Source organism: Macrobrachium rosenbergii, chromosome 23, assembly GCF_040412425.1.
Source record: "Macrobrachium rosenbergii isolate ZJJX-2024 chromosome 23, ASM4041242v1, whole genome shotgun sequence".
Taxonomy (NCBI): Eukaryota; Metazoa; Arthropoda; class Malacostraca; order Decapoda; family Palaemonidae; genus Macrobrachium; species Macrobrachium rosenbergii.
In genome coordinates, this window is record NC_089763.1 from 39,329,469 (window position 1) to 39,346,968 (window position 17,500).

Here is a 17,500-nt window from a genome sequence, read left to right on the forward strand (position 1 = left end):
CCGTAACGAAGAGCGAATGGGGAACTATAGGGTGAATATAAAACACAAGAGTAATCTGGGCTTTGCTGAATATTTTTATCCTATAAAATAAAAATTACTAGTAAAATGTTTTATACAACTATCTAAAATTGCTTACGTGAATGCCATGCAACTTTTTTCCTAAGTATCACTACCAGAAATGCTTATATCATATTTTCATATTACTTGTTTAACTTTCATTCAAACTGGACTTAGCATGGCATATTTTAAAAAATACACTCATGACAGTCAGTTTTATCCAAAGGCACGTACAGTTGTTCAACTGACTAATAATCTGCAAACACACTGTATAACTACATACGTCCAGTCTGAGAACAATGCAAATTATTAGATCATTCTCAGAGAAGGAAACCCATTCAAAATTACCTTTTGATATTCTTCTTCCATTTTTTCGCGATTTGTACACAAAATTCTATTTAAAATTTCAATTCTGATTTTTTTTTTCAATTAGGATAAATGAGATGAAAATACTCTTAGGGTCAGAAACTTTTTGGGTATGGTTAAAATCTTAGCGTTCAAGACCTTTACGATGTGAGTTATTCCTGTTTCTGATTTTTTGGCTGCAAATTTCAAGGCAATCACAACTGACGAGAGTACAATAGTTAATGCACTCAATACATGCAAGAAGGTCTTGAGTTTACTAAGTGATTTGTGGTCAAAGAATACAAGATTTAACGTTATCTGTGTGATGGTTCGTCAGTACAGACAAACGGGCCAATCAGGCATTGCCAAATCGCACTTTTGAAGATGACTGGTCAATGCGCTGAAGTCTAGCCAATCACAGGGCATAAAATTAAGAAAGTTTAAATGGTGCGACTGTAATTGTGCTATGCTTAACAAAAATATTATTTAATAATACATAAAGCAGATTTTTGATAATATGCAATACAAGCAATTTTTTATCAATATTATATCTATTATTATTCAGAAGATGAACCCTATTCATATGGAACAAGCCCACAGGGGCCACTGACTTGAAATTGAAGCTTCCAAAGAATATGGTGTTCATTAAGAAGTAAGAGGAGGTAAAGGAAAATACAGAAAGAAGAGATTCCAGTTATTAAAAAAGAAAAAATAATTAAATTAATAAATTGATAAAATGTATCAAAATGCAAGGAGAATAGTATTAGGGTGGTAATGCGTTGCATCTTCGCTTGAACTTCTGAAGTTCCAATTGCGTGACAACCTTGCAGTTTCTTATGAATCCCTTTCCAGCATAAATGGACAACAAACTCCACCTGAAAACGGTCTGACAATTTCTCGGCAGTCATATTCGGATATCAAAAGACAAGGCAATAAAATGCCAGCAAAATGATTCCCATAAAAATCCGGAGTAAAACTCCCGGAGTTTTGTCCGTTGCAACTTTACAAAGGAGACTAAGAAAAGAAAAAAAAAAATTACTACAATATTTCTGTAGCGACGGTATGAAAAAGTTCCGGATATTTTTGTAGAGTGTAATTGCCGGCTTAAATTTAGATCGATTCTTTTACTGATCTTTATTAACGGGGGGAGGGGTAGGGGGTTTGGGGGGAGGAGGAGGTGGGGGAGGAGGAGGAATCGAGTTGATATAGATTCTTTATCATCAAGCAGAAGATTGCATTTCTGAACTCTTGCTTCGTTAGACTTTGCATTTTTTTTATCCCAAATTTTTTCCAATATGACGGCTGTTTCGATTCCGCCCATCAAAACTGGGCGTGACATTTATGAGACAAAACATATTTTACGAAACTTTCTATAATTTGTTATTATTAATTCCATCTAATTTTGTATTCAACTATATGTATTTCTCAATTCGTGTTCCATCTTTTATTCCGAAATGAATGATTAACAAATCACGTGAACTTGACCTATGATTACTTTTCCTCACTAAAAATCTGTGACAATATAACACTGCAATTCTCAAAAATCCAAAGCAAGCAATTATGAACACCAAACAATATTAAAATATCTCATACCGGCTACACGTATCTATCGGAACCACATTTAAATAAAATGAAATTTGAGTCAAACAATTATTTAAATGTACAAGAGGCTCCGAATTGTGAGGAATATATCAAGCAAATAAGTAGAAAACATTCTTGATCCCTGCATTCCTCTGTAACACTGGAGAAAACCGGTACATATTTTGCCAAGATTTCGAAAATGGAGAGCGTGATGGTAAAAAATCTTCATATATCACTTTCTTTGTTACTTGTCGGCTGGTAAAAAAAAAAAAAACAGTTAAGTATATCTTAGTTTAACCAGACCACTGAGCTGATTAACAGCTCTCCTAGGGCTGGCCCGAAGGATTAGATTTATTTTAGAAATTCATGCATGTTACAAGGCTTTGTCGAAATTCGAAGGCGCAGTTTCCCTTACCTATTCGCAAGTTTAACCCGTTTAACCCAGGGGTCGTCTAACATAAAGAAATATGCACATTCAAATTTGCGTCTACCGGTTGTATGTTTACTATAGATGCAGGTAAGGACTAGCGTGGCAAACTGTTTGGGCCACGATTGTGAATAAAACAAAAGAATCAATCAGTTTCTACTCGTATTCCATTCCATCCATCTGCGTATCTATGGCAGGAATCCAATTATTTGCATATTTCTATGACTGTGCTGGAAAAAGAATCAACACTGCGTGCAAGACTCTGAGAGCGGACCAAAACTTTGGCCTTGGACTGGACCACAATGACACTACACCCATTTCTTGCTCCGTTTTCTGTTACAAGTGAAATCTCAGAGAAAACTTTTCGAGACGATACGGTTTACAAGGTATCCTATGCCATAACTACTTTCTTCCCCTTGCTAGCAAAAACTGGATTGTCTCCATAAAACTATGAAATGGCACCTCTCAAATGCTACGTGAGAATTTAAGATACATGAAACTTGTTTTTTCAATATACAAACCATCAGTCTGTTCTACAGAAGTTTGAATATTTAGCTTATTTCATCATTCAAAGGGGCAGTTTCTTAAAATGACAACTTTCAAGCCCTTACAGCACAAAATAATCATATTACGAAACTGAGAACGAAAATAAGTAAGCCTAAGTTGGTTATCTTTATCAAAACCTGTTAATTGCTGGGCGAGTCAAATGTAAGATATATCAAGATATATATAGTCTGTTTTAAGAAAATTTGGGAATTCTCTCTAAACCAAATTATTCTCAATTAGTTAAATGGGGATTCTCTCTAAAACCAAATTCTCAAATAGTCAAATGGGAATTCTCTCTAAAACCAAATTCTCAAATAGTCAAATGGGAATTCTCTCTAAACCCAAATTATTCTCAAATAGTCAAATGGGAACTCTCTAAATTATTCTCAAACACTATTCTCAAATAGTCAAATAGTCAAATTCTCTCTAAAACCAAATTATTCTCAAATAGTCAAATGGGAATTCTCTCTAAAACCAAATTATTCTCAAATAGTCAAATGGGAATTCTCTCTGAAACCAAATTTTTCTCAAATGGTCAAATGGGAATTCTCTCTAAAACCAAATTATTCTCAAATAGTCAAATGAGAATTCTCTCTTAAACCAAATTATTCTCAAACAGCCAAAGCACCAAACCAAGAGCGAAGTTTCCCTGGAATACCAGTAATCTGCGAGATCCAATATATATATTTTATTATATTACAAACTAAATAAATTATTTTCAGCATCCTAAAAGAAACATGACATTTCCCGAATTCACGACAAAAACAGTAAAACCAAATAGCAAAGTAGCATGCATGCATGAAAAATTACTTAAAAAGTGGAGAATAAAAGTCACAAGTATTTGCCATGAAAAAATACATATCTGTCAGCGGGCCTTCCTGTGACAGTCAACTCCCTACAGCCCTATTAATTAAACCAACCTATGCAAAAGTTCCACTGAGCTGTACAAAATCTGCATCATGTTTTTCCACCGTGTAGGAGATTTCCTTTGTAAGAGTTTTTACGATAATAATAGTATTTCCGGGTTGAAAAGTACATCAAAATCCAGTTTACAAAATAAACATCAATGTGTGACTGATGGTTTAAGTAGAAGGTGCTTGCGAGTCTGGTAATTCCGTGTGGGAGTATAGATTTGTTTTAACTGTAAATATTAACAAAGGAAATGATAAAATTAACCATGAAAAGGACCGATGTCAATGTGTGCTGCTAATTATGCTTTTTTTTTTTGTTGACGAAAGAAGTGTGATCTGATTTTTGTTTTTTAGGAATTTATGAGTTTAATGCCAGTCTTCTTTCAAGCTCAGTTGAAGACCAGTTAATACTTACATCAATGGCTAGACAATATTTGTTGAATAGCAATTATAATAGCTTCATTTCATAATCCTTAAAATCTCCTTATGAAATATACAGTTCTCTTTATCATCGCCATGACAAAATTCATTCTTTTTCTCATCGAAGGATACTCAATTTTATTTTGAATATATTTTTAATCATTATTGCCACGAAAAAAAAATAAAAATACAAATACCTACAGATTTGCATACGAAACCACAAAAACATAACAGAAGCGAATTCGTCTTTCTATCGAAAGCCACCAATTTTATCATGAAATAATATTTGTCATTTTTTTTGTCACTGGAAAAGATGAAAATACAGCATGTATCTGCAGATTTGCATGAGGAACACCACAAACACATAACGAAACAAATTTTATGAAATCTTTTAGTCACTATTTTTGTCACAAAAAAAAAAAATTACATCTAGTACCTACAGATTTGCATACGGAACCGCGCGCGCGCGCACACACACCCACACACACACAAAACCAAATCCAGTTCGTTTTTCCAACGAAGGCTAACCAATTTTAGTACTAAATATTTGGTCATTATTTATTATTGCCATAAAAAATACAGCTACTTACCTACAGATTTGCATACGGGACCACGCAGATGTAACCAAATCAAATTTTATGAAATAACATTTATTACTGTAACGACCCGAGTGGGCCGTTATGCAGGTTCTTTAATATACTCAGGACGGGGCTGTCATGACTGACGGCAGATGCAACAAACAAAGGAGGGAAAACAACAGAAACAATAAAATAAACTTAATATTAATTTATTTTTACAAATATTTACAAGTGAGACAGGTCTGGTAAAAAGATAAAACCATAAGCATAAAAAAAAACCAAGAGGCAGCACTAAACAAAATAAAGTTAAACAAACGATTAACGTTCTAAACAAAAGGTAGCTTAAAATTTAAATAAAGGCAAATAAAAACAACAGCAGGCAGAACGAGAAAAAAACCAAACATAAGTCCTCCATCGGGGCACCAAGACAGCCCTCAGCTGCGTAACAGGGACAAAAACCCACCAACCAGAATACCCCGATGGAGACGTCAGGACAGCCTCACGCTGTCATCAAAGATGAGCAGCTCGTGGTCACACGACTACTCATGGTCACACTCCACCTCTACGACGTGCTCCACTTCGTAGGCGTGCTCCAATTTGCTGCTCAAAAACTCGACCAACGTCGACTCCAAAAACTGCCTGCTGCTGCTGCCACAGCCGCTACCTTCGCTGCCCAACCAGACCCGACTGGCGAAAAAAAAAACGGCAGCTCACCGACGAGAACATCAAAACAAAAAAAAAACTTGAAGGTAAGGAGGCAGCAATCCACAAAAGGAACGAGCGGGAACCAGCAGTTCCCGCAAAACCATCACTAACGTGACACCTCCCCACCTAAAAGAAAAAAAAAATTATTTTTTTTTTTACACTCATGATCCCCTCAATGCCGTACAACCCCGCCAGCCAAAACAGAGCCATCCTGTCACGGTCGCCATTGTAACGACCAGTGGGCGTTATGCAGGTTCTTTAATATACTCAGGACGGGGCTGTCATGACTGACGGCAGATGCAACAAACAAAGGAGGGAAAACAACAGAAACAATAAAATAAGCAATATTAATTTATTTTTACAAATATTTACAAGTGAGACAGGTCTGGTAAAAGATAAAACCATAAGCATAAAAAAACCAAGAGGCAGCACTAAACAAAAATAAGTTAAACAAACGATTAACGTTCTAAACAAAAGGTAGCTTAAAATTTAAATAAAAAAGGCAAATAAAACAACAGCAGGCAGAACGAGAAAAAACCAAACATAAGTCCTCCATCGGGGGCACCAAGACAGCCCTCAGCTGCGTAACAGGGACAAAAACCCACCAACCAGAATACCCCGATGGAGACGTCAGGACAGCCTCACGCTGTCATCAAAGATGAGCAGCTCGTGGTCATGGTCACACTCCACCTCTACGACGTGCTCCACTTCGTAGGCGTGCTCCAATTTGCTGCTCAAAAACTCGACCAACGTCGACTCAAAAACTGCCTGCTGCTGCTGCCAACCTTCGCTGCCCAACCAGACCCGACTGGCGAAAGAAAAACGGCAGCTCACCGACGAAACATCAAAACAAAAAAACTTGAAGGTAAGGAGGCAAATCCACAAAAGGGAACGAGCGGGGAACCAGCAGTTCCCGCAAAACCATCATTAACGTGACAATTACTGTAATGCAAAAATGAAAATAGAACAAATATCTACAGATTTGCATACGGAACCACACAGATGTAACCAAATCAGATTTTATGAAATACTTATTATTATCGCCATGAAACACGCAGATGCAATCAAATCAAATTTTATGAAATAATGTATTTATGATTGTCATGAAAAAAAAAAATGAAAATACAACAAATATCTACAGATTTGCATACGGAGCCACACATAAATAACCAAATCCAATTCTTTTTTCCATCGACGGCCAACCAATTTTACGAAATACGTGTAGAGTGGGAATATTCGAATATGAGAAGACGGTGTGTGACCAAAAGGCACGAGAGGCTAAAGAGGCTGAGTAATCGAATTGAGATCGACGACGAAATCTCTCGAGAGGTGGGCCAATATACCCTCTGGGGAAATTCTACAGGGAGCCACGATTTCTCTCTCTCTCTCTCTCTCTCTCTCTCTCTCTCTCTCTCTCTCTCTCTCTCTCTCTCTCGTGTCCTCCTTCCGCGTGTTAAGGATAAAAAAAAAAGTCGCAAATAATAGCATATACGAATGCCGACGCATTTCAATTGCAAGTTTTGAATTTTTGGACGTTTTCAAAACGACTAATTCAAAGACAGTTTTATTTTGAATCAAAAAGCAATATTGTATAAACTTTTACTTTGGTTTAAAAGTTGGTGCTGTTTTATCATACGAGTATAATTAATAATAATAATAATAATAATAATAATAATAATAATAATAATAATAATAATAATAATAATATGGCAGCAGACCCTCTTTTAAACAGGTTTTATTGAGTATTATTGCTGCTTCAGCTGCATTTATTTTGTAGAAGACTTTTTTTTTTTCCTTATTGCGGACTTCTCTTCATTGGAGGTGCGTGCTAACAGCTCGCCTGTATTTGTCATTTAAGGAAAATAGAAAAAGTTTTCTACAAAATAAATGCAGCTGAAGCAGCAATAATAATAATAATAATAATAATAATAATAATAATAATAATAATAATAATAATAATAATACATTTATTTTTATAAGAATGCAAGCTTGCTACGGGTCGGAGACTACTTTAGAGAGTTGGCTCCAGAGAGAGAGAGAGAGAGAGAGAGAGAGAGAGAGAGAGAGAGAGAGAGAGAGAGAGAGAGAGAGAGAAACTACGCTACGCTGGCGCGGTGCAACATAACATCCCGATGTCTGAGATGCAATGCCGGTTAAAAAATACAATGGGAGGAGACAAGTTACACACCATAAGTGATTCAGAGCCATTTCTATAAATCTTAAAGCTGTTGCAAATGTACGTATTTTATTCAATAAAAAACTAGAGTTATTTAAATTACGTGCCTATTTTATCGTTTGTCAAATACACTTTTTTCCCCCCATAAATCTTTCCGCCTGCAAGTTCCTTTCATAGATATCAATCATTTCCTTTATTAATATTTACAGTTAAAACATGTCTATACTCCCAAACGGAATTACCATACGCGCAAGCACCTTCTACTTAAACCATCAGTTACACATTGATGTTTACTTTGTATACTGGATTTTGATGTACTTTTTAACCTGGAATTACTATTAATTATAGTTTTACATTATTACAAATAAACTCTGATTAACCTGAATTATATATAATAATCAGTGGTCAGGTAATGCTATAAAAATTAAAATGAACAGTATGCTAAGTAATTCTACTTCGATAACCATAGTCTCACGAGACATTACATGTCAATATAATTCTGATCTAGACTATCTATTGCTAAAAAATATTTCAAGGTAAAGTAAAAATTCAGTATAAAAAAAAAACTCTTACAACAAACTCCGTTTATTCAAAATAAAAAACTCTGTGTCCTACATCATTAACCCCATTCATGTTTAGCTTTAAAAAACAATAAAAAACACACACAGCAACTCTCAGCTTTTGAATTTCCGCTGAATAGGTGCATATCCATAGTTCCCTTTTTGTTCCAGGAAATTTGGACACATGAGCCTTTCATGTCGAGGGCGAATAAACATGGAAGCGTCAACAAAAATATTCGAACCAGACAAATACGGGAATTACTGACTTCCTATTTGATTACTGCGTTGCAGGCAGACTCTCTCTGTTCATTTCCCATTTTGATACGCGCGAAGGCATTCTGCCCTTTGTAAGGAAGGAAAAGTGTAAGGATAAAATGTGATGCATATATCTATACACACACACACACGTACATAAATATATATATATATATATATATATATATATATATATATATATATATATATATATATAATTTAATATGTGTGTGTGTATATAGTATATCCATATACTATATATATATATATATATATATATATATATATATATATATATATATATATATATATATATATATATATATATATATATATATATATATATATATATATATATATATATATATATATATATATATTACACGTATACCATTAAGCCGTTTCCATTGAGGGTAGTTCCGGAGAAAAAGCCTATTTGATTACCGACACATCCCTATTTCAATTGCCGAATCGTAGACGAACACCGTCTCTGAAACTTTCCATTCATAACCTTCAGCGAAAGCTCACCAGCAGCAAACTGAACCACCCTATATACATGCGCCATTCACATATGTCTTGCAACACACACTACCTTTCTAGAAATTGGGGCCTTTCCTTCTAGAAATTTGAGGCCTTTCCTTTCTTGTAGTTCCTCGCTGGGTGAGCGGGTTCCGTTCTCAGCTACCACTCTGTTGGTCGCGAGTTCGAATCTCCAACCGGCCAGTGAAGAACAAGAGGAATTTATTTCTAGTGATAGATTTATTTCTCGCTATAATGTGGTTCGGATTCCACAATAAGCTGTAGGTCCCGTTGCTAGGTAACTAATTGGTTCTTAGCCACGTAAAAGTAAATATAATCCTTCGGGCCAGCCCTAGGAGAGCTGTTAATCAGCTCAGTGGTCTGGTTAAACTGAGATATACTTAACCTTTCTTGTATCTCTCCCACACCCTCTGTCAAGCTCTTTCTAGGTCTTCCTCTCCTCGTCCCAAAACCTCTATATCTTTCACCAACTCTTCATTCTCCTTTTTCGCTTCGCCACATAGCCAGGCCATCTCATAATACTTTGTTCAGTCCTTTTACTTTCACTGACCTTTTTAGTTTTCTGTAAAAGAAAACTGTTGTGCCAGCTTTGTCTGTCCATCCGGACTTTTTCTGTCTGCACTTTTTTCTGTCCGCCCTCAGATCTTAAAAACTACTGAGGCTAGAGGCCGTAAATTGGTATGCTGATCATCCACCCTCCAATCATCTAACATACCAAATTGCATCCCTCTAGCCTCAGTACTTTTTATTTTATTTAAGGTTAAAGTTAGCCATAATCGTGCTTCTGGCAGCGATATAGGATAGGCCAACACTGGGCCGTGTTAAAGTTTCTTGGGCCGCGGCCCATACCGAGACCACCAAAAGATAAATCTGTTTTCGGTAGCCTTGTTTATAAGCTGTAGCGGCTGTACAGAAAACTCGATTGCGCCAAAGAAACATCGGCGCATTTCTTACTTGTTTAATTATTTCCACCTTAACCAGCCTTTCAATTCTTATGCCACATGCTTTAAATGAACAATTATTCTTCACAGCTTCCATCTTTTCTCTCTTATTTACAATCAGCAACTATAGTTAACTTCCATGTCCACAGAAGATAGCTGGCTCAAAAATTTCTTTGTACATTCCACACTTGGCCTCAACAGACGCTGCAAGTTTCTACCCAACCATTACGCACATCGTGCTACTTCCCTGAGTCTTGAAACTGCGAAGAAAGTGGAAGGCACAACGCCTATATTTTAATAAAGGAAAGCAAGATTAAACCAGCTAAATTCACAGCAACATCAACAATCCTTCACAGAAAAGAAAGCTCAAAGATGCGAGAGAAAATATAACGAATAAAAATTAACACCAACAAGGAAAAATCTACAATAATGAAATTAAACTGCAGCAATGGTTAAGGGCACGGTTAAGATAAGGAGATACTTTGAAGATGAAAACAAACGCAGGTTCTTCACGAGTTTTGAAGGACTTTGGATATTAAAATCTGTTAAATTTGGATACCATAAGAAAAACTATAGCATTAGTGTCCCGAATTACAAATTTTATTAATATACAATATGATGGATGTGTATGGATGTCCATTTGTATTTGGACGCACCATTAGGCACATATACATAAACACCAATCTTTCCTACAGAGGAAACACAATCGATCAAAACTGTCAAAGCCACGTTCAAGCGAGGTGGGGAAAAAAAAGGGACAAAAATAAACCATCAATAACATGATTAATGACCTCTCCCCTAAAACAATGACAAATGTGCTTCAAAATAAGGGAGATTATGAGTCGATGAAAGCGCCGAAATTTCAAGTGCATACTGGAAAACAAACTGGATCCATTATTAGAGTTAATTAGCCATTAACTTCCACCGGCGCCTGTAACTGATCTCTCTCAACTAGGAGTAGACGGGATTACGAAATAAAAGGATACCCGACCATTTTTCCAAATTGAAATGCTGGGGCTGAAAATTAAATGATTAAAATGCAGAGAACAGCAGTACTGAGATGAAAACTCCCATTAGTTTCTAGAAACCAACAAAAAACTTAAGCTCATAACGATACTGTCAAATACCTTCATATGAACTTGAGCCTTTGGAACACCGGTATATACCAATTCAAAACTGGTCCATAAACTCATTCATACAAATGTGGCCTTCATCAAAATTGTCGCATCAATTTACATAATTTACGCCGACGAAACTAACATGTGTATCGCTCTCAGTTACACTAATTTCAGCAAGATAAGGTGTATAAACTTTGAATGAATGAAACGTGAAATTTAGCCTGCAAAGCAAAGCACTGGTGCACTTTCAGCCATTTAGCGTAGAAGGCAGTGGGAAGAGGGAATTAAGGAAGTTGGACAGCAAGACGAATAGCTCTAGGAAATACATGAGATGAAATACAAGATTCGAAAGGTGAAAACTGGAGAGAATCCCATAGTTGTAATTTGACGTCAAAGTTAGAAAGGTTGGGCAGCAAGATGAAGGAAAGGGAGGTGGAACGGCGGTAAAATAATAGGATAAAAAACGGGTGCAGCTGAGCCTGAAACCCCTGAAGTGCACTACATGAAATCTCTCTCTCTCTCTCTCTCTCTCTCTCTCTCTCTCTCTCTCAACTCTACTAATTTCCTTAATATTTGGTACATAATCTGTGACTTTTACAAACATTCACCACAAAATGATAGTTCACAATGCCCTCTACAAAGCCAGGTGCTATGAGAGAGAGAGAGAGAGAGAGAGAGAGAGAGAGAGAGAGAGAGAGAGAGAGAGAGAGAGAGAGAGAGAGAGAGAGAACGTACATAACTCATTCCGTTCCATTAATTTTCTTACAGTGCCCGTGACTTGCGGCAGGGTGGTAACTTGTCTAACACGGTTATCTCCTGTTTTGAGGGGAATGACTTGTTCCAAACCATCCCCTAAGGGGATGTGCGTTTGTAAACAGGGGCTGCCCATCCTGCAGCTCCCCACTGGGGCTTACCTTGTTTACGGAGGAGAACAACAGACACATTCTCCCGATGGATTTCCATACGTATGGAAATACCTGAAACCCGTCTGGTTACAAGGTTTCAACATGTTTCTATTAGGGTAAAATTATTTGATGTGGATTTTCCACTGCATCTCTCGAGTAAGAGCTACATAGAATAGAACAGAATATAGGATTTAGGCCAAAGTCCAAACGCTGGGACCTCTGAGGTCATTCAGCGCTGGAAGAACTTGACAGCAAAAAGGTTTGAAAGGTGGAAAAGGAGGAAAACCTCGCAGCTGCACCGTGAATCAATTGTTAAGAGAGGGTGGAAAGGAAGATGGGAGAAAGTGAATAGGAAAGGAGGTACAGTAAAAGGAGAGCTACATAAAAGAGTATGGAGAGAATGTCACTGTTCTATCTGATTTACGAATCAAGGGAGTGAGAATGCCATTATCTTTGGTAGTGAAATTCAGCTTGAGAGATCAGTTATATATCCGAGAATTAGAAGAAAATGAGAGTGGGGGTAGTATCTTTTTTTACCCCAGGGACTCCTGACTTCCCCCTCCCCAAGATCCCACGTTAAAAGAGAGAGAGAGAGAGAGAGAGAGAGAGAGAGAGAGAGAGAGAGAGAAGAATCGGTAAATGTACACGCTCGATCTCGGCTATATGGAATTCGACACGCTTGAAGTCATACAAATTTAATACTCGTTTTGTGTATATTTACAGATAATAAACAGTATATATAATATATATATATATATATATATATATATATATATATATATATATATATATATATATATATATATAAAAATGACTCCACAAAACTTCAGTGAGAGAGAGAGAGAGAGAGAGAGAGAGAGAGAGAGAGAGAGAGAGAGAGAGAGAGAGAGAGAGAGAGAGACTGTAAACGTACACGCTCGATCCGGACTATACGGAATACGACTCGCTTCAAGACCATACAAATCTAATACGAGTCAGTTTTCACAAAGTTAGTCAACTTTGAACAAACAACCTGAGCTTATTTTACAAAAAAAAAAAAAAAAAAAGGAAACAAGAAAATAAAATAATTTCCTTTAAACACCATAGCATTCATAACTCTCTCGATGTGACGGACATCTCTCTAAAAATGAGCTAAGAAATATATAAAATAACTTTCTCAAGAAGTCTACATAAAATTGTTTTTATACAAAGAGGTGGAGATGATGTTGCAATACGTAAGGAGTAGGTGCTTCGACTGCGTGGGAAGTATCTTTGGGTAGCGAATTTTAAGTAGGTTACGAATCGTTCAACTCTACCAATCTGACGAATGTCTTAGAGAAGTGTTTGACTTACCCAGAGTTAGGTCATTATTATACCTCCGGATACACTGACAATAACAACGCTTCCAACAATGATTGCTGAGAACGGAAATGAAGGTGCTTGGATTACACATACACATATATAAATATACTTCTTGGTCTGTATATTTATGGATATATAGACAGTATATACTACATACGTATGTGCTATCCGATTCACACAAAACTTCAGTTTAACAGGTATGAGGCATGGCGAAATAGCTTTTTTAATGGAGAGAGAGAGAGAGAGAGAGAGAGAGAGAGAGAGAGAGAGAGAGAGAGAGAGAGAGAGAGAGAATTGGTAAAAACGAAACATTCGAATAAAAGCCGCCCCCTCCCTCCCCCGTAATGCATCATTTTGACAAGCAACCGACGCAGTATTAGTTTTTATACTGCCAAAAAAATAAACCAAAAAAAAAAAAAAATATAATAAGCTCTACTCTAAGCCTTTTAACGCCTAAAAACATACGCGTCCGGGTTTGAATTAATCGCTGCGCCAATACAAGTACATTAGCAACAAACGCTTCGACAAATTCATTTTAAATGTTCTAGCAACACGCGTCACTTAAGCTTGAAAAATAGGACCCGTTCGTCCCAAATTAAACTCGATGCTATGTGCTTGTTATAAATGGCCAGCTGATATCGCTGTTATGGTTAAACTTATTTAAAACAGAATACAAATAAATATAGATTAATAAATAATATAAATAATAAAGAAGCAAATAAGGAGCTAAACCAGTGTGTCTTAATTATGAAGATATACATCTCTTATAAGTTCAATCGTTTATGTATTTGGATAAATATATACAAATGCATTGGTCGAGATGATAACTTGGACTGCGTAATTTCACCATAGTGAAGATACAGTGCACCAGACCTAACAATGAACTACATCCAAATGCAACGAACAACTGCTCAGAACCTGCCATCAAGTACGTAATTTACTGGAAGAACACGTAAACGAAATTCCCTCCACACGCCACGGTAAGACTGTCACCAACTAAACGAATATTAAAAAGATTTGCATCGGCCGGGAATCGAACCCGGGCCTCCCGCGTGGCAGGCGAGAATTCTACCACTGAACCACCGATGCGTCTATATGACAAGAAGCCTCACTAGAACCTACCCGGAAATATATGCATAGGTTCGGCTTAAAAAAAAATAAATTTTTTTCAGGGACATTGAAACAATGACTGACCTGTATCTAACCCTGAATCGTTTTGTCAATTTGTTAAGCCTTAATATAATTCCCAAAGCCTCTAAACTTGCTTCCTGGCAACCCGATTATTACCGAAAACTATAAGTACTGAAGCCAGTAAGCTTACCAAAGTCAAGCGGTTGACATACCGATTTAATATTAGGCCTACATCTTGACTACTTCAAAACTAATTTGATCGTTCTTCAGTTCTCCCTCCGATGGGATTTAATCTTAAGGAACATCTATACCTTGCCCTATACTGTACAAACTTTACCATTCCGAGTCCATGTACGATAATGAGTCTAAGTACGATATCTTCTGAACAGCTGATAACTCACGGGCCACGGCAGAATGCAGTTATTGGCCTAGCGATCGACCGTGGTTTGAGTTTGCGCCTCTTTTATTCTTCCTCTGTCAATTTTCATGTTTAACATCAATTTTCATATGCAAATTCTATTCGCTTCTTCTTTTGGATTTGTGGTTCCATGTTACTCATAGGAATTCAATTCTGTGAAAGCAAGCTTCTGGTATTTTTGGCTACATTACTGTACATACTGTTCATTACTGTAGTTTGATATTCAAGCACAAATTCATTAAAGATAAACATCGAAATCCTGTCTACCTTACGCAAAAGTCTTCGAATTGTTTATAACAGGAACCCATATGAAAGCTTTCAAATAATCGTCAAACCAATTAAAATAAAATTTTAAATGAATATCAATGATCTCATTACACTTGATTAACCATCATAGATTCCACGAATAAAATTCCCCTCCCCCCCACCCCCCGCTCCCCAATAATAGACATTCCCTTTACCAACGCGAATAAATTTCACAAATAATCCAGTAGTGAAACATCCTAATCAAAATGTAAATCCAGAGTTCTGACGTTGTTAATCAAATTTCCCAACCCTTTACAAACATCCGAAGCAAAAATAACTCTGCGAACGAGGTTCAAAGGATTTACCGCTGCCATAATGCTATCTCGATTTACACGCGTGACCCAACATTATTTCAAAAGAAGTAATTCAATAATCTTCCTGTTCGTGACATGAGTTCGCAATTTACGATAAATACAGGCACTGAAAAGAATCGGCATCATTCGTGTCAGTGGTCATACACAACTTGTATGCAGCAGCAGAAATGCACTGAAGGTGTGTATACTGCCCTCTCGGGAGCAAAAGAATACACATTTCCCCGAATTCTGGATGAATTTCCGGGACCAAATTCATCACCCTAAAGTTGTAGTCGTGAAAGATTAAACAACAGTCATAGAAAGAAAGACCACCCCGAATAATCTATATATGCTAATTAGATATTTCAGATAAGTGACGATTTCATACACTAAATAGGTTAGGCCCTGAACGACACGAAGAATTCTAACTAGTATGAAAATAAGACTAATATCTCATCTAACACAGGTTTCGTAATCCATGTTGTTAAGCCAATTCAACTGACATCTTAGCAATTAAGACTGGCAAGATAATAAACCTCTATTTAGATCTGGTACCCAACCCTTATGATGACATAATTATGTTTAACCTTTTATTGCCCAAGGGGCTTTGTCAGCAAGCCAACCTTATATGATTTGGTTAGCACAGCCTTTAAGCCAAGGGATTCAAGTCAGATCAGTGTGCTCAAAATGACATGAAAGAAACCATATACGTGGATGGCCAGTATTCACTGTTGAACAGTGTACGCTAAGACACCCAAACACAGTTATGGGACAAGGACATGAATAGAACAACCGAAGTTGTTACAATTCCCTGACTCCGCGTCATGACAAAAGCCTCCAATCCAGATCTAAAATTCAATACTTTCGCCAGTCACAAATTCCACCTTCCCTACAGCTTTCGTAACAATCCAACCACAAACATTTGTGTAATACTGCAGACAAAAAGCCTGACAAACAAACGGATCAAAAACACAACCTCCCTGTGGAGTAAATGCTTAAATATAACCACTACTGGATTGACAGAATGGACTTGAGAAGACGTCTCCCTTGGGAAAATGGATTAAAGCAGAACGAAGTACGAGGCCTGGAAGCGGTACTATTCATAGGTCAGTGTCCATCTTAATTTTTCTCCGGTCACTGAATACGCTACTTGCCTCGTGTTTGCAACAAAGGTGCCACCGCGTAAAATAGTACTATCAAAATAGTACAACCTATATATAGTTCGCTATCCGCTGAAGACCAATGAGAACATTAAATTTTATATAGTATTGCAAGAGGCATTTTTATCAATATTTGTATAAACATTTAAAACAAAACACTTTTTCATAACTGAAAAATATATTACTAAAGGCTGTCGGTTTTCATATTGTAAGCACTACTACTACTACAAGATAGTACTAGATGTAGACAAAGAAAAACTTGGCAGAGACTCGGGGAGGTTTGTGAAGAACTGGAGACAGGCTTGGCAACACAGAGAACAGAGGCAGCACATGATTATATATAAATATATATATGTATATATATGTATGTATATATATGTATATGTGTATATGTATATATATACTCTAAATATATAATTCTATAAATTCGTAACCCTACAATAAAAAAAAAAACTAGAAATTAGTCTTTGGTAACAAACTGTGTAAGCAGCATGATAAGTTACATACCATGTCAAATGCGAATAATTAAAAAAATGAATAATATACAGTGCAAGTAAAACCATCAACAAAACTAAGGAAAACGCAAAGGACAGTAAAGACCTATCAGTTGAAGCATAAAGAAAAATGAAAACACTAAAAGTGTGTAATTAACACGAAACTCTTGGCTAATCAACTTAACGGTGTTTATTAACTTCTCTTAAAAGTTTCAAACCCTCCTTTAGGCCTAGTGTCCCCTTACCCTTTTAAAGCGTAGGCCTTCCAGAAGCCTAAATACTGTAGTTAATC

The 17,500-nt window shown here is 36.6% G+C and overlaps 1 protein-coding gene and 1 non-coding gene across 8 annotated transcripts in view; both read right to left on the minus strand.

The window, feature by feature from the left end:
- LOC136851529 (ras-related protein rapA) overlaps nucleotides 1-17,500 on the minus strand; it is a 678,490-nt gene that overhangs the window by 141,286 nt on the left and 519,704 nt on the right. The window lies entirely within an intron of this gene.
- TRNAG-GCC (transfer RNA glycine (anticodon GCC)) lies at nucleotides 14,425-14,495 on the minus strand. The gene has a single exon. It is a non-coding gene; the product is annotated as a tRNA-Gly (tRNA).